At 41.6% G+C, this 19,163-nt stretch overlaps 1 protein-coding gene across 2 annotated transcripts in view; it reads right to left on the bottom strand.

Annotated features, from left to right (window-relative positions):
- Window positions 1-17,864, bottom strand: part of THSD4 (thrombospondin type 1 domain containing 4) — a 302,859-nt gene extending 284,995 nt beyond the window's left edge. The window contains exons 1-2 of one of the 2 annotated variants that reach the window (XM_063346574.1): window positions 17,604-17,864; window positions 17,199-17,320 (exon numbers count right to left, since the gene is read on the bottom strand). The gene's annotated coding sequence lies outside the window, so the exon portion shown is untranslated. The remainder of the gene's footprint in view (window positions 1-17,198; window positions 17,321-17,603) is intronic. The other variant, XM_063346575.1, reaches the window with a different exon arrangement.
- Between the last annotated feature and the right edge of the window lie 1,299 nt (window positions 17,865-19,163).

Raw genomic sequence — 19,163 nt, 5'->3', positions numbered from 1 at the left:
AGAAACGTCTTCCTACAAAGTGGTTTGAAAATTTACAGAATTAGTTATCCTAACCTCTTAAATATCACAGGACCACTCACATGCAGTTTTTCATGTGACTATACCCTTTGTGTATTGTGAGTGGGTGGTATTTCACTTTCATGAATTCCAATGTCATTTTAGCATCAACCTATACTTCTTACAAGTCCTGTCAACTCACATACATCCATATGCATCTACGTACTAACTGTAACAGAAATATCTTAACATGTGCCTATGTACATTACCTACTGAAACAATCCAAGACCCTCTATTTCAACTCACAACAAGGATGTGAGACACATCATGTAGAAACATACACTAACTCAACTAAGTTCAGAATTGCTCTGAGCTTTTAGCCCATTTTATCTTGTTGACTTAAACATATAGCAAGCCAACTTAAATTTCTTTCAATATTTGTCTTTCTGGTTGGATTATGTATCTTGCCAGCTACCAACAATGGCAACTTGAAGTAGCTATGAAATCTGAGCATCATTCTAAGTCATGTTTCCACTGATGTGCAAAGCTCTCTTTCTGTATTATTTAGGAAAAGAAATCATAAGTAAATACTTAGGAATGCTTAAAGAAGAAAATAACATACTCTTTATAATAGAGTACCCTTTGAATCTGTTGCCTTGCACATTGGTATAGTGTATCAATTAGTTTAGTTGTTCACACCTATTAAATGATGTTCAATGCAAGTCCTTTGGATTGGATCTAAAACTCATGACATTCACAAGACTCTGATGAAGCACCCCACAGTGCACGGGGTTTATCTAGCTACATCATTTGTGCGTGCGCCCAACAGCTTGGACTGCAGCTGCTCACACCTACCACCAGTGTTTTAATGTCTTGACATATTCATTAACTACATTAAAACACACACTTGTCTCTGAAAGCTGCATAACAGAGAAATCTAGCGTTAGATCTGATGCTTAAATGGAGCAAACAGTTTCATTAAAACAAAAATTGCAAGTTACTCCACCTAACCCTGAAGGTGCCTCTGTTTTACTTTAAATGCTTTGAAAACTTTAAAGTTCTCTTTCTGGGCGTGTCCAGAACTACTGCAGTCCAAGAAAGCTCAGTGCCTGTCTCCAACCTAAGCTTGATCAAGATCCAGAAGCTTTCATTTTTTTGCCTAAAATCTCACAAACCCTCCCTCCCCAGTCCAGTAAGTACACTCCACAAACAACAACATAGACAGAGACACGATCAAGCCTCTTACATTCACAGGTAAAACTACTACTTGTCTTTTAAACATCCCCTCTGGCATCATCTGCTTCTGCGTAACAGCTGGGTGACTCACCTCCCGTGATGGGCAGCCCTGACTCAACAGCCTCTGCCCCAAGGAGGGGGGCACTCGGCACTCCCTGGTGCCCCAGGGACGCACCTTACCCACCGCTCACTGACTCTCTATAAAGTTGTGCTTCTACATAGAAGCACCAAAGACCCTAAATAAAACAATAATCGTAAGGTTGAGGGCCATCCCAGAGCAGCCTAAAATTTTGGTCCCATTTCTAGAGCTGTCTCTTTATTCAGCAAATGTTCCACTTCTCAAAGAACAATTTCAGCTCATTTCTTTGGAATTCAGTGGAAAAAATGTGGCATCCATTATTTGGCATCCATTTCTATTACATTTAGTTGTCCTCTGAAAATCTAGGAGACAAACTCAAAGTTGGTGAAATCCAACAGTGACCATACACACAATTTCCCAAAATATCCACTCAAAAGATGCAAATTTTGGCTTGTAAAAATACGGTTATGCTGGAGGGTGGCATAATTCAAACAATTTTGCTTCAGTCTTTTTTGAAGTACACACAATTTAATTAAAGATCTACCAAGGGTTGTGACATTAATCTTGTGAGCAAAGGGGAGAAGAGCAAGAAAGCGCTTGTTTATAGGTTGTGAGCTGCAGTCACTTTACCTAGGACTAGTAGGATTTGTTTCTTTAATTTTTCCTCTAGATTTCGTTTTTCTTAATCTTTGTTCACAACACTGGTTATGTATTTGCTCAATGTGCATTAGTAACAAAAATATCATAAAAGTGAAAATATTATAATAAAATGAACCTGATCTAAAATTCACTAAAGACCTCTTAAACTCAATAACAATTTTGAATATGGATTTAACACCACAGTAATAGTTTTGATAATCAAATAAAGTACATTGTTGTGGCATGAATTACGACATATAGTTAGTTAATTGAGATCAATTACAAAGGAAGTGTGCTTGAGTAGCAGTGCTAAGTTGATTAGTAATTCTGATTTATCCAACCTTAAAAGAAAAAAAAAAAAAGGAACAGAAAACCCAAAATCATATTGAGTGCCAGAAAAATTGAATTACTTGTTCTTTTTTACTTCTTTGAAATAATAACCCAGAAAGATGACTCTTTCTCAAGATTCAGGCTGCACCAAAATTGCCATTTTTAGTCTGATTTTGCCCTCTCTTTCACCTTTTGAAAGCCTTAGCTAGTTTTCAGAAACACTTACTGCATTTAAAGTTCTCATGTGTGGCTTCCAGGCAGAGGACAATTATGTAAAAGGTAAAACGAATCACAAAAGTGAGATCATATCTCTCTCCAAATTGGCAGAGAGATTCTTGGGATGTAACTGTGTGGAAACTATTGCAAACCTACCTTAAGTTCATTTCAAGATTTTAAATTGACAGGCTGTGCAATTTTAGCCAAATCCTTGGCGTTATTTTTAAAAGTATGCTTAGTAACTACAATTTTTAGAAGAATGATTTCTTATGATGACACTGTAGATGGACAACCTCATTTCTAACTGAACGTTTTGTCAAGAAATCACACCCAGAGTGCATCTTTCAGTTCTTGAATCTATGTTGCCTTCTACAACAACTGATTTACAAAATGTTATTAAGTTCCAAATCAGAGACCCATAGAGCTTCATCGGGTCATTGATCTTTCCCTGGATTTACTGTATTATTGTCTAAGGACAGTTTGAAGTCAAGGTAACGTTTTCCACAACTTTTACCAAGTAGTAAAGCCAGATACTGTATTTTACTGAAAGAGTTCCTCAACTCTTCAAAAGCCTTTGTAGGCAGAATAAGAGGAAACTAGAAAACACCTCCAATAAACAGAGGATAGACCAACTAGTTGCAGGGTGTATTTAGTATTCTATTTTATACCAGTTAATTGGTATTACTGCTGAAGGAATGGATACAAAATATGCACTCATGTAACTGTAGGTATATAAAAAGAAGCCCAGCACACAATTAACAAAGCTAAGGTAGCCAAGCCACATGGTGGTTGGTTTTTTACCTTCCCTTCTCTCTCTAAAGAGGCTACTATAGGAATCTCAATACCAGCTCATCACTATTCACTGATTTAAGGAATTCCAACTCTTGCCATATCTGTTCTATATCACTTGTGCAGAACAAACTGGCTAGACCTTATATAAGACAAGTATGTACAGACCAGAGCAATTCTGTTCCCATCTGAAAGTACTTACTCAACATTCAAATAGTATATTCCACTTGTGTCATGTGAATGTGGCTGCAAATTCCCTTTGCTCACAGATCCAGTAACAATCATTGCACACACAACCACTAAGAGCAGCCCGTTCTACACTTAATGAGCCCAGAGATCTGAAAGAAGTTCTAGCAGTTTCAGCACCTGAAAACTACAAAAGGTGCTACTTTTCACAGCTCTTCACATTAGAAACCATCACCTCTTCTAAGAGGCCGCATTCCATATATGTTTAATAAATTTTGCTCCCCTTTTAAAGAACTTTTCTGCCACAATCTGAGTATTCCAAACAAAGGATGTAGAAGGTACTGCACAGGTAAGAGAGAGGGGGAGATGACATGTTCAAGACCCTTTTCATAAAACAATCTTTCTTAACCTTTCCATCATCCTGATCAACATTAATCTGATTACTGATATTGAAAGCTATGGAAAAAGGAACGGTTAACAGCCTAAAAAGTCAGGTGGAAATACCTGACATCCCTACAAGCACCAATTCAAAACACAGGTGAATCCTTCACAGTTATGACAAGCAAGAGAAACAGACTTGTGTGAACTCTGCTATGATTATCAAACAGCTACAGTCTTGGCTACAAAATTAGCAGTAAGAGCACGAATTTATTTTCAACAAGTTACTGTTCTAGATACTTTTCTACCAAGCCTAAGTAGCCAGAGTGGTGTTTTAGATCTGGTTCATATACTGCTTCGAGACCCCCTCCATGTTGTGGAGACTCAGGTAAAACCGTCTGCTGTGACTGGTACTTCGAATGCCCTGGCTAGAAATATTTCATTGAGAGAAGTAGTACGTATGAAATGTCAGTCTCCAAGTATATTTATTTAGTAAAAGTCTTAACAATACTGATATTGCAAAGCATATAACTGCATTTCAGAGCAACCAGGAATAACAGAAATTTCTTAGAGCCTCTTTTAACCATACTAATTTCTTTACCTGTAAATATGTCAAAGAAAATGAGTTTTTCTTATACTTCTTTCATGACTTGGTTAATGAAAGCCGCTTTCAGAACACAAGGTGTCTCTCTGAAATCAAAGGAAAGCTTCTAACTTTCAACCTATCTCAGTTTTCTTCAAAACATAGGCTTGCAACGGTGTCCAAGTGGAGTTTACATCAAGAGGCAGATGATGGTTCTGAGGACCTACCGCCTTCTGCATGAAAACCAAGGACTGACCAGCCTCACTCAAAGAGTTATAACACATCCTATTTGAAAAGGTCACAGAAAACAAATATTTCAGCAAAGCTAATTGAAGGCACATGTACAAGGACAGTAACACACAACATATTTCAGCAGTATAATCAGCTATTTCTTAGTAATACAGCTGGGAGACACCCCTCTCATCAAGTAAAAATCACATATATTACATAATTATTGTGCAGTTAGAAGACACCTTCCTTTTGCAAAGAGAAAACGTTGTTTTTCAACCATCTGTTTAATGTCAGCAGAACACAAGTCTGTTTTTCATTTTTGTAAACCACTTACCATGAGAATTCACTTTCACGCTGTTCAATAAATATTGTAAATACATGCCCAAGCATCAACATCCCCCACACAGGGAAAATAAATAAATAAATGAAAAATACAGGAGGCCGTGCTTCAGAGAATAAATTTTTTGGCGTGAGCATCAGGCAACATTCAACAACATACATAGGTGAAGATCAAGTGGTCCTGGTGACGAGGTACCCTTCAAAATAAATACTTCATTTACTGGTAAATAGAAGTGTGTATCATTAGCCTATCACAACTAAATTTTTGCATGGCTCCAACACAAATAGAAAACCTGACGTGAAACTGCCCATTCTCTACATTAGGGCCGATTCACACTAACAGGATAGTATAAAGAGCCAGCAATGCCCTGTGAACACACAGAAACATTTCTAACAATATAAAAATCCTGACCTTCACAGCTGTGATTTTCTAAAGAAGAAATTAAATAGTAGATGAATGCTTAAATCTAACGCTGTCCTCACAAAACAAAACACAATGAAATTGGTGGCCCTGTCAAGGTACTACCTGAACACATGCAATCTCAAAGTATTAACTTTCACAAAGTTCCTTCTGTTTTGCTTGCAAGATTTCTGAGGTGCTTGGGGTACCAGTGTTAGAACACACCAGGGAGGAGAGTATGCAATGGGGACTGGAAATCTTTGCTTGCTTATTCAGAAACAAAATATTTTCTTTGGAGTATGAGTGGAGGAAACATCTCCCTGCATAAGCAATACCTCTAAATAATAATGCTTTCTGGGAATACTCATACATTCTTCCAGAGCAGACAAGCGATAAAGCTGTATTTGTACACGGACGCTCCGAAAGTCAAACCAAACCACTTTTGAAACTTGTTAGCCAACCTCTAATGGAAGCCTTCTTACTCCTCGGAAGAGATCACCACAGATCATCCAAGTTAACCAGAGGGAAAAAAGTCTTGTCAAGACTGCCTAAATATTTCTCTTCTGGGTAGCTATTCATATCCACTATTGTCAGAGATGCTTAATTTTCTAAAGTAAAACCCTATGCAGCAGAACAGATACTAACTGGAACACATATCTATAAATATAACACAGGCATCCATTGAAATTAACGTTAAGATCCTTGGGGCTCAATTCCAAACTTTGGCTACAGTGACTCCAAGGGCTTCTGTAGTTTTATTCTCTGTGTACAGAACTATAAATGGGATAAAAATAATTCCCAGGGAACTTCAGAGATTTCTCTGCCTGTTATGTAGTTCTCTGGTTTGGGTTAAGCATTCTAAAGAAAGGCTGGTGTTCCCTCAAGACTTGAAGGTGACTTTGACATAGGAGAACAATTAAAAAACAAACAAACAAAAAACCCCAACTGTTTCTTAGTACAGGTAAAAGCAAGGCAATTCAGCGTCAGATTATTAGCCCATCTACTTACAAAGAAAATACGTTTAAAAATGTATATGCCAGGCTACAGCCAAGCAAGTATCCCCCTCCCAAGCATTCCAGCAGCAAAGTAAGGAGGTCTTGGTAGTCCAACAGCTACACCACTGGCTTCCTGAACTCTCTCTAATGGAGATTAATGAGAACATGAATCCCACAAGAACTCGCCCAATCCTTTTCTACACAAGTTTTCAAGGGCAAGTGTCTTAACGTGCATTTCAATACTGCCGTAACCAGAGGGAAAAACAACAGCGACTACCTACTGACTATCTACTGACGTACCTTTTGTACGAACCAATGTCCAAAAAAAGTGACCAGGGCTTTCGTAATACACATTAAGCATGATGAAAGTCCTCTTCCCCTCGGTCCTCTCCTGCAATCAGCAAACCCAGCTACTTTATTCTGTCAAAAAGAAGATATTTCTTTTTTCCTTCATGCAATTCCCACCTGAATTGAGCTCCACTTGAACCGAAGTGAACAGCACTGCTCAGGTAACAGTATTGCTGCAACCCAGCTGTCATTAAAAACTGGGCAATGACTCTAAGGGACTGTACTGTACTGGAGTATGGGGGAGGCAGAGGTGTACCATCTTCTTAAAAGTTCAAAGATTCAAACAATAGTGTGTCCTCTAAGATTTGGGGAGAATTTGGGCAATAAACACATCCTAAATAGGCGCAGTATATGAGAGCAAGATAGGCTTTCAACTGGCTAGTGGCCAGATGCAAGGGTGTAGAAGCTTCTCAGAAAACCACACGGGGATATGCTTTAGGTACCGCTGAAAAATAAGTGACATATGTCCAAAAAAAACCAGTGCTGTGATACTGTGGCATTCAGATAAATCCTAAACACACCTTTGCTGAATAAACAGTAACAAATCAACTGTTCTGGTCTGTTCTGAAGGAAATTTCATATACCTAATAGCAAAACTTGGGTGCTTTATTTTTAAGAGGCAGTACAGATAACAACTGCAGATCATGGGCAGAAACACAGCTCAGCATACAGCTTATGCACCTTGCTCCTGAAACAACTTGCAATTAAGATTATTAAATTACTTTGTTATTAAATAATACTATAAGAATGATGAGATTCTGACTTTTTTCTCATTAAAATCCTCTCTGATGTGAGGCTCCACACATCCTGGTATGGAAACGCAACAATGGAATTTGAAGATTTATTGTTTTCTTTTATGTTCCTACATAATGACGAATAATAGCTCTAATGAGAGGTCTTGCAAGAGCACTGTGAAATTAAGCATTTCTTTCGTAATTTTGAAACGGAATACTAGGGAACTTAATCCCAACATGAAAAAAATAAATTATCAATGGATCTCTGACAGCCAACTGGAAGAATGACAATAAGTTGCCTTGTAAATCTTTTGCAAATATTAAATTTTGTAGGCAAATAGATACAGGTATAACTCACTGAAGAACTGTTTCATCTCTGTGCATCTCTTCTTTAAGGGAAGAAGATGTTAACAAAGGAAAACGCTATGTTACCCAGCTTTAATTAGTAAGGATGACAAGCAACAGTATCATTGCGTCTTTTTAAGAAAGAGAAATGAAGATTCAGTATGATTAGTGGCAGCAGCAGAAATGTAAAATTCATACGTTGAGAAATCCCAAAACAATTTATGATCTCAATTCTACTCCTTGAGACTGAAGTCACTGAATATCATTTTCTTGAAGTCCTTATTCAGTTCAGGTTTGGTTCAGACTTCCAGAAATATCCTAACGCTTGTATCCGTCGTACCTCCATGAGGTGAACCCTTCAGCCTCCTGCATTTTAAAACTGAACTGCAAGACCCTTTAAGGGTGGGGAGTGGGAGCGGTTTGTTCTCATCCTGCCAGTCTGAAAGGGATTTTAGACATCCTACAAATCTTGTCTTGCTGCTATGCCTCTTGTGCTCTGGTGGTCTAGATGACAGTTAGTATTTCAGTCCATTTAATGTAAACTGTGTAAACTGTTACACTCCTAGAGGAGATGCCATTCCTTGACACAAAAACACAAAGATAATCATACATTCAAGGAATCTCAGGCTATCAATCACTGAGCAGCAAAGTTGAAACATTTCACTCGCTGCAGATTAAAATCTCCCTATTAGGAAATACACAGTTTGGCAGATGCCGTCCAGTGGCCTGTGAAGAATGAGTTTATGGTTGACAGATAAAAGATACTAACCTCACAGAATCACCGACAACCCTTGTCACCCTTGCTAACAGCATTATGCAAAAAAACTAAACTAATAAGTCAAGACGACTGTATTCCTTTTTCACTGCCAGTCACACTTTCCAGGTCAGGTTCTAGTCTTGAGTTTTTCTCGGCCTAGAAGTGCTACTGCTTTCAGGAGAGGTTTGCCTGACAGTAGGTCTAAGGCTTGACTGTACGATCTGACCTTGAAAGAACCAAAACGATTTTGCTACTTGCGAAGTCATTCACTGGAGCTGATACACACGGGTACCCATTCTCATATCTGCAAAAAGCTAGAAGGGTTGAAGAGAAAAAAATGTAAGAAATACTGTACTTCTCTACAACTCCTGCACAGGCTTGCAAACAAAGGCGGCTTAATGGAAATCCCCTTTTTAATAACACCGTGGAAACCAGCAGTACAGTTAGTCACAGCGTAGTCAAAAGGTGACTGTATCCTGCCTCCCCATTCAGCCATACACTACTTTGTTCAGGATAAGCTAGCCCATTCGCAATCCCATCTTGCAACACAGCAGTTTGGGCAAAATTATTACACTTAGTTTTGAGGGACCCTGCACCTCACAGCTCAATGACATACCTGGACTAGGAGAATACCAAGAGCAGAAAAGTGTGTCTACGACAATACAGGTCTACTCACTGATGGCATATACAGCCTTCTGGCTGTATCTAAAAGCAATTATGACTTCAGGTTAAAGTATTATTTTCTCCCTATATATAACGAATGTTTTAATGCATAAGCATCTTTGTTCACTATGTCTGTTGATCAGATGTAGCTTAGAAACAGTGCTTAATAGTAGTTTCAGAATTGGTGGCAACACAAGTCAGAATAAAATCCACTCTCACCATTTACTCTTATTTTCTGACCACAATAAATGATGAACCTAGTTTGGTTTATCAAAATCATCTCCAATGCAGAAACCTCTGCCATCATCATACCATGCTTAGGAAACTTTTGTGACCTCAAGCAAACCTATTCAAGTGGCTGGGACTTGGCCTAAGTAAAGCGATAGTGAAGAATTCTGAATAGGGCCCTTATTGCATAAGGTAAAAAGAAATCAAAGGTCATCTCTTGGCAGTAGAGCCTGAACTTATTTGTGCTCGAGGGCAGGTTATTACAGTGCACTGACCTTCACCTGACATCACTTAGTGCTTTAGGCAAAATATCCATGTGTCTACAAACTGAAAAATGGGGACTTAAAATGTGAATGAGAGACTACTTGTATTTGCAAGACAACAAGAACAGACAATTACAAAGCGCTGGCAGAGAAAACAGAGTTGCTCCTCCAACCCTTTAGACTTCAGTTGCTGCTTTAAACAGCCCCTATGCCACAGGCAGAGCATGCAAGATCACTGGTGATCTTTAAAAAAAAAAGGGGGACCAAGTTTTGTATGTTTATTTTTTTTTAAATTAGAGTCTACTGCTGTTGCGTATACTGCTTAAAGTCAGAAAAGTAGGGTTTTATACAGTGACTTGCAATCTTCTACTGAGTACTCACTGTTGGAGATAGGTGAAGACTTGCTGAAAGGAATACAACTCAAATGTAATTGCTCTTCAGTCACTGCTTGACACTGTCTTTCCTGGTTAAGCTTAAATCTCTATGGTCTGAGTAAACAGGAATTTTGAAAAGCCCTTCTAACATAACTTTAGGAAAGTGTCAAAACAAAAAGCAGAACCAAACCAACCCTACCTTTCTGAACCCACAATTGCCAGCAAGATACATTTGGAAACAGTTTCTCCCCCTCTTCCATTTCAAAGCAGTAGAAACAATCACAACTTAATCACAAGCAGCAGGGTTCAAAAGCAGTCAGATCAGTTTCTGTTCAATTCTAACAGTATGAAAGCGGCAAAGACATTTTAGTCCTTTCATGCCCTCGTAATTCAAAACTGCATAGGGGTTTTTTTCTTGTTTAAAATAGTTATTAATTATCATTATTTAAATTTTAAACATGCTCACAAGCCATCACTCTGCATTCAGCCCTGGTGTGATGAATTTGGCCAGAAACATATACAGGCAGGAGGGACAGCTTTATGACAACTGATTAATTACAGCAGCATTGTCAGTGCCTAAGTAATAAATTCGAACCTGATCCTGCAAAATTGTAAACATTCCCATGAGAAGCATGAAAAGTACTCCAAACTCATCAGTGCCAATGCGAGCAGTCCTCTGAACTGTGAGGGGAAAAAAAAAGAATGACAAAAAAGATAATAGTCTTTTTGATGTGCAATATATATTAACAAGTACAAGCTATGTCTGAAGAAGTAAAGGAATGTAGGAAATTACATCTTTAATGGCTGCTTATCACTACAAAAAAATCAAAACTGACATCCTGCCTTAACCCCCATGTTTCAACACATGAACAGTATTTCCTGGGCCATCAAAGCTGAACAATACTAACAGTTAATGGTTAACACACTCTATTCTTTTAAATCCTTAGTCTTACACTGTTCTAGTTAAGTGCTTAAATTCCACATGCAGACCCTGAAGATCTGCAAAGAGGTTTGCCCACTGTTCGTCACTCACTTCCACAGTGAACGTAGCTCCATGGAACTACAGGAAAATGAGACAGAGCTCTCATTGCTGCCAGATTAAGTAATTGCATCCATTCCATATAATTTATCATCCTTTTGGGCAGCTTGTGTCATGGGATGTCATTTTTATTGCAATTATACAGGGTGGGATTGGACAGGCTCTTGCTTCTCTCTGCCAATCTGATAAGCAAAATAATTTCTTCTTTTTACTTTCGTAGAAACTACATGTTTTAGATAAAAATAACCAAACAAAAATACAAGTATAATATACAACCAACAGCAGCCTGATTTACCAAGCCAGGACTACAGCAATCACCTTTACCATGGAAAGAAATCCAGGACATCTGAAAACTTTCCAAGTCAACATTTACTCTATTGTCAACAGTTTCGCTGAATTTGCCACTTAGAGATAGGTTTGTCCTCCCATGCAGTTCTGTCCAGCTAATCCAAATGGAGTATCAGGGGAATCCACTTGATTCGGGATTACAGATTTTAGTCATAGGATATTCAAGTATCTAAGTGACGTTTTTCTCCTGGAGGAGTAGTATTCCATGCTCACACACACCCAAGTGCAGATCCAGCAAGGCCAGGCACAACAAGTGTTTTTCACCAAAATGCAGCCTTCCTAAAGAAGGGCTTTTAAAAAGGGCTTTTAATCCATCCTCTTCCCAAAAAAATAGCAGAGAAAACACATTCCAACTTGGGTATCACATAGAAGTCAACGAGCAGGAAACCCCAGTACTTCTACACAACGTATGGACAGTATCCTTAGCTTCACAACAAACATTTAACCCAGGGCAGCCTTCTCCTCCAGTTCTTTTATCTCGCTAGGCCATGCAGTCACAAAGGACAAACCTTGCCCCACCTCTTGGGCAAGCAAGGTCCAAGGTGTTCGTCAACGCTGCTTCTACATTGACAGAGACAAATTTGGAAAGGTTCTGCTTACTACCAAGTTTCCCTGCTAAACTTCATTCGTCTACAAGAAGTCATCAATGAAACCTTCATACACAGATAAAGAAAGTTCAGAAGTTGAAACTTCTGTGGCCACAACAGTTGTCCCTTGAATTTAACAAAAAGGAAATATTCTTCTCTTATTTATTGTGTATTTTAAGAAGTTTAGGTTTAGGAAAAAAGCACTATCAAGTAAGCAAAGCAAAATCAACAAAAACGCAGGAAAAAAAAGTAGCTTTCTGAAGAACTGTATTTCTCTCTACATTTAATGGCACGTAGCTACAACTTGAGAGTTTATAGCAGTCTTAAAAGAAGGGATCCTATGCAAAGGGTTGAATTTTATCTAGCAAGTCCTGTAATTTAAATATCTTTTTTTTGGTACCCACAGAGTCTCCCAAAGGCCCCAGTTCCAGGAACTGACTATACAACAAGCATAACTCCTATTAAAAGAAAAAGTTACTAGATCTTGTACTGTGAAAGAAAAGACTGTAAACTCCAAGGGCTCCAAAAACATGAGATCAGATATATTCATTTTAGCATTTCAGGAATTGTAAACCAATCTAATGACTCTGGGGCAGACTTACCTCCTGATTCCTAAATGCTCCATGAAGTAGTACTACACTCTAACGAACTGCCATTGAACCACAAACGTAGCTTCTGTGCCTCTACTAAATGTCACCACCCAATCAGTAAAATTTATTTCCAGATTTCTGAAGCATAGCCATTTCTTTCCACAAATCAGATGAAGACATTAAATATATCTGTGCTGATAAAGCATCCTTCCCTGCTCCTTTTATAAATATATTATAACTTGTCAATTTTATTCATTAAAACTCACAATTCTTATGTTATAGGGCATTCCTCATTCCTGGTGAAACAGAATTTAGTTTTGATGTCTGATCACAGGCAGTTGCGCTGAAATGATGATAGGGAAAAATGTTTGAGGAAAGGAGGGCTCCACACCTTAGGCGGGGCTGAACTCCCAAATCACAGCCATATCAGCACTTGAAAATTTTCATGTTTAACACCAACTGATTAATGCAAACACGGACTATGAGCCAATGCCTGAGAACAGTTGCATTCACATGTTCTGTCAAGTCATTCTACCAGCAGAGAATGAGCTTTTACCACAGTTCAGATACAGCACTAGTCCCACTGGAAAAATAAAGAGCGCTGCCTGTTTTAAAAACCAAAAGATACACAGAAGCAGTTCCTTACATGTGAATGCAAGCATACCAACAGATAGGTTTTAAAGAAATACTGAAACGATGGTTTAAAACGCCACTAAGATTTCATGGCTGACACCAGAGGCTATTCTTTCCAATGACAAGGGCACATCACATGGGAACGCCTTGATCCAAAAGCCACTGAAGTTACTGATAACCTTTTCCTTGACTGTATTGGCCCTTAGATCAGAGCTTTAAAGAATAGAGATAGCAGCTCTTGCACTTACTGAGGAAAGAATCTACAGAACCAATGGAAAAAAGTCATTTTTTTAAAATAAATTTTTCCATATAAGGAATATGGAATCTTCCTGTGAAGGGAAATTCCAAAACCAGGACCAAAATAAATACTGAAGTGGGATGCCAAGTAGCAGCAGCACGGGACTGATGTGAAATAGCCAACAAGCAAGTCCTTAAGCTGTGCTTTGAAGAAACACAGTAATAAACCTATGAGGCACATACTACAGAATTTGATTTTGTTCATATACAATAGATACTTTCATTCCAGCGCTTTTTTTTTTTTTTTTTTTTAAAGCATACAGCACTTTGCATGCAAATTATCTTCAGGAAAGTTAACAGTTGGCCAATATCCTGTAATTATCATACCTTGTTCAGAGATAAAGGAAGTGGAGCAAGATGGCAATAAGACTTGATCAGCAGCACACAGCAGGTCAATGGCAGTGCTGGAAACAGAAGCCCACATTCCAGCAACTCGCACATATATCACCTAACCAAGAGATAAGGCTACTTTCTCTCACAAGGATCATACTGAGATCATATCAATATCTGAATATTTCAAGTGCAAGAACAGTTCCTGCCAAGAAGCCCCACATTTAACACTTGGCACTACCTTTTAAAAAAAATATGTAACGGACATCTATACATGGTGTTGACAAGTGCTCATTGTTTAACAGCAGCCAAAATTATGAACACTGACCCATCTCTGGGAATGCCATAACCCTGCAGGGAGAAGCTACACAAATTTGATGTGTGACATGACACTCATGAGTCCCCAAGAGAAAAGTGGGTGGGACAGAACATTCCAGGAAGAGAACCAAGTTGTTTTAAATTACAGAATTTGTATCTGTTATTGTCAACTAACACAAAGAACAAAGTAAAAAAATAATCAGGCAACATAGTTTCAGATATGCTCCCCTTATACAGAGTGAGATATGAGGCCAAATTCAGTGCCCATCAGATCACTCTGTTAATCAGTCTCTTGTATTTATATCTGCTTAACATCTCCCTAATTAATCTTCTAAATGAAGTACTAGACCACGCATTCTAACACACGTAAACGGAACTTTCTAATGTAATGTGCTATCCTGAATGCAAGAGAAGTTAATTGAACACGAAACACACAATGCACTTTTACTTAATCTACTGTAGATCAACAATGAAATCATGTCCATTGATCACATATTTAAACCACATAATTTTACAGCTGAATTAGCTTCACAATTACCTGATTGATCCTCCAAACTACATTTATATTGGGTTAACCTGCTTTCTGAAAACAAAAGAACTAATAACTGAACTGTGTATGCACCTACTTAAGGGAACAAGACTTTCCATAGAATAAGTTCTCCAGCTAGCACTATGACCACGGGAAGTGTTTCACAATTAAAAGCTACAAAAATGCTTAGCCTGTCTACAGTGATAGAAGTGATACTATCAAGGTCCAAACTATTTAAGAAGTTGGTCTGGTACACAGTAAGTTTTCTGCTCTTACTTTTTTCCAACTTGCAAAATAAATAACAACCTTCTAAAACCGAAGCCTGTTATGATAACACAACACTATAGGGGACACAGTCAAAATTGCTCGTGCATGGTTGACGCTGGAGTTTCCTGGGTTTTTAAGTGCTTAACCACCAAACCTTAATTTTCTCTAACAGAACAACTCAAAGCCCATGTCACATCACAGAGAATTGAGACTACTATGTGGAAAACCAGCTTTTCTGCTGCCGTTGCCTGCACAGAACCACACACTCAGGCCATTCTAAGTCTTCAAGAAGATTCTGTTCATTTTTGGTTTGCTTTCAGGCTTCGTTTAATGCATGTTTGCCTACCACAGTTATCCACTTTGTTCTACAGCAAAAGCAAAGGTTTCATACTGGGATCATAAAACTCATCACTGCCTACCAGCAACCTATTAATTTTCTGCAATTAAATCTGCTGGAGCTCTGAATGAACCCCTTGTATGAGGTGTGAAAAGACAGAAATCTTGCACCGTGCAACACCCCCAAGTGCTTCTGTGAGTGAGAGTGAGGAATCGGAAGCTGCTACTTTAATTCCAATGGAGCTGTTTCAGATTAGACTCATCATCAGCAAGACCCGGGATTAGCCCTGCTCCAAAATAAAACCTGACAAGCTACGTACAGGGCACAATTATGACAAATAATCCATGTTTCCTACCTACACTCATTCTGAAGGCTTCTATATGATAACCCAAAGCAGCTCACCTCCTATTTCTAACTTTGCTAAAAATTCTCATTTTACAGCACTTTCCTCCTTGAAAGGCAGTCTCTCCTCCCAGTCTACTTAACTCCATTGTCCCACTAGATTCCCTGGGAGAGAGGTGATGGAAAAGAAAGCATCAAGAATTACAGCTGTCTAAGGAATTTCAGCAGTATCAAGTTTCATTTTAAACCCCTGATGGTACTGAATGGGTGGAAATCACATCAACCAGTAGCTTACTACTAATTTTATGCCAGAAAGAAGTCAGAGTTGGCAAGCCACAGCTTGATAGATCAAGTTGGTAGGAGTGCATTGGCAGTTCCACAAACAGCACTACACTCAGACAAATTTGGGCTATTTTCAGTTCCTGCTCTTGCCACTGCAGACAGGAGAAACACGCAGAGCAGACTGACAGAACATTAAGAGCCCATTAGGCGACTATTTCATCCATGGCATTATAGACTTGTATTAAGCTAGTAACAACTAGTTACTTAGATAGTGGTTTCTGATTATAAATATAAACCACACTGATTCATCAACAGGTGACCACACAGTGAGCTACAAATATTTTTTTATTTTTACTATTACTTTTGTTGGCTATTCAGCTCATCAATGCCCTGACTTAAATCCGCTAGCAGAGAGCATCATGCTGCTACATAACCCATTCCGTACTGAAATCTTAAATATAACTCTTAGTTTTGCTGATCCCTTGATTAAAAAAAATATAAAAGAATAAAAAAATACAGAAAAAGGTGATGACACTGCCGAGAGATACAGAAGAACTAACATGCAAGAAGTGTCTAAAAAGCTGAGAATTCTTTAGCTTGGAATAAGGGATAATTGAGGTAGATAAAAGAACACAGTCCTGAAATAGCACAAAGATAGTGAAGAGAGAACAAGTTTCATTCATTTTATAAGGACTGAACAGCACCAGGCAGTAGATTTAAAAGAAGCAGAAGGAAGTCGGTTTTCCCCACAACGCTCCACACCTGTGGAACCCACTGCTGCCAGGTTTTCTAAACCGTTCATGCTTCTAGCACGAAAAAAAAAAAAAAAACCAACAAATATTTGGACGAATTAACGGCAAGTGTGCCGAGGGATATTAAACACACGAGCGCGGGCACACTGACAGTTGAAAAAATGTAAAGCCATAGCTGGGGGAGAAGAGGAATACCGAGGCTCCCCTCTGCTGCGGCGTGCACCCCTGCAGCCTGACAGCCGAGCAGGAACAGCTCGAGTGCCGCTAGAATTGAAGGGCAGGGGAGAGCGTAACAAAGCCAGAAGCGGGAGAGCGTGAAGAGAAATGCCAAACGCCGAGCCCAGCTCACACTCTGCGCGCTGCGCTTCCACAGACCAGCGGCGCTGGCCCCAAACAAGCCCAGCCGCGACACGCGTTCTCCGCGAGCAGTTACTCACCTCTTTCACTCCCTCATGCGCGCTGCTGGACCGGGCTGGGGCTACGTGCGGTTACGGCTCCTGCTGGGACACCCGGGCAAGGAAGGCGACGCAGCTCCTCGCACACCCTCTGGATGCAGCCCCTGGAAACCGAGCGCGCAGGGAGAGCGGCTTCGAAATGGCTCCTCTCACAGCCAGAACCAGCCAAAAGCACGCGGCGCAGGAGCCCCGCGGGGCGGACCGGGAGCCTCTCCCGCAGCCAGGACAGCGAAGGCTCCTCGGGCCGCGGCCGCCGACGCACCCCCAGCCGCGGCCCCGCAGCTCCGGCCGCCCCGGGGCACTGCCCGCACCCCCGGCCGCCGCCTCCCGCGCTCTCCCCGCTCCCCCCGGCGGGTCGCCCAGCCCGCCCGGCCCCTCGCCGCCCACCTGGCGCGGGGCTCCCTCCCTCCCTCAGGGCGCTGCCACCGCGGGGGCGGCCAGGCCTGGCCTCACCGCGCCGGCGTTCGTCCCGTCCGCTCGCCCCGCGACGAGGTGTCTCTCCGTGCGGCGGAGAGGGAAGAGGGCTGACACCCACATGGGAGGCGGCGGCCCCTCCGCCGGGAATGCCGGAGCGCGGCCGCAGGTCACCCCGCAGGAGGCGAGGCAGGTTCCCGGCGGCGGCGGCGGGGCTGAGGGAACAGCCTCTCCCCTCGCCTCCCGCGCAACGGCGGGACCTCGCCTGCTGCCACCTGGCGGCCGCCCCCCGCCCGGGCCCGGCCTCCCTGCCGCCCGCCCGCCCGCCGGCGGCCGTCCAGCCCCCCGGGCCCGAGCGAGCCGGCGAGGTGGAGGTGGGCCGCCGCCTGAGGGAGGCGGGCGGTAATGGCGGGAGGCAGCGCAGGTGCTACCGCGCCTACCGGCACCTGCGCTCCCCACCCCGCGCCCGCCCACCCACGGCAATAACGGCACGGAGAAGATGAAAGACCAGCTGCTTCTAGCCAAAACACTCGCTAAGAGAAGATAACGCGCGATCCCGGCCAGTCGGGGCAATCCCACGAATAACTGCAGGCAGGGCGGAGAATGGATGGAGAGCAGCCCCGAGGAGAAGGACCTGGGGGTGCTGGTGGATGAGAAGCTCGACGTGAGCCGGCAGTGTGCCCTCACAGCCCAGAAAGCCAACCACATCTGGGCTGCATCCCCAGCAGCTTGGCCAGCAGGGCGAGGGGGGAATTCTGCCCCTCTGCTCCGCTCTGGTGACACCCCCCTGCAGTGCTGCCTCCAGCTCTGGGGTCCCCAACATCAGAAGGACATGGGCCTATTGGAGCGGGGCCAGAGGAGGCCATGGAAATGATGCGAGAGCTGGAGCCCCTCTGCTGTGAGGACAGGCTGAGAGTTGGGGGCGTTCAGCCTGGAGAAGAGAAGGCTCTGGAAAAACTTTACGGCCTCCCAGTACCAGGGCCTACAGGAAAGATGGGGAGGGACTCTTGATCCAGGAGTAGAGTGACAGGACAAGGGGCAACAGTTTTAAACTGAAAGAGGGTGGATTTAGATTAGATATGAGGAAGAAATTCTTGACCATGAGGGTGGTGAGACACTGGCACAGGTTGCCCAGAGAAGCTGTGGGTGCCCCATCCCTGGAGGTGTTCAAGGCCAGGCTGGACGGGGCTTTGAGCAGCCTGGTCTGGTGGGAGGTGTCCCTGCCCAGGGCAGGGGGGTTGGAACTAGATGATCTTCGAAGTCCCTTCTCACTTTAACCATTCTATGATTTGCCCAAAAGTCTGACCTTTGAAACCATGCCAGTAGCAGTGATAAACTGGCACTGTGAAAAACAAACCACAGACAAGCACATATGAGGAGGATCTTGATAACTTCTGAGTCAGCATCTGCAGGAAAAATTGGATTTGTCTTTCTGTTCCTGCTTTCTATTAAGTGTACCGGACCTAAAATCCCTAAGGGCATTTTTATTGAACAGTGCAATAAAGTGTCCAGCAGGAGCTCTAAACCTTAGAA

This window comes from Chroicocephalus ridibundus, chromosome 9 (assembly GCF_963924245.1).
Source record: "Chroicocephalus ridibundus chromosome 9, bChrRid1.1, whole genome shotgun sequence".
Taxonomy (NCBI): domain Eukaryota; kingdom Metazoa; phylum Chordata; class Aves; order Charadriiformes; family Laridae; genus Chroicocephalus; species Chroicocephalus ridibundus.
Note: the sequence above shows the minus strand (reverse complement) of the source record. Positions and strands in the feature narration are given on the sequence as shown.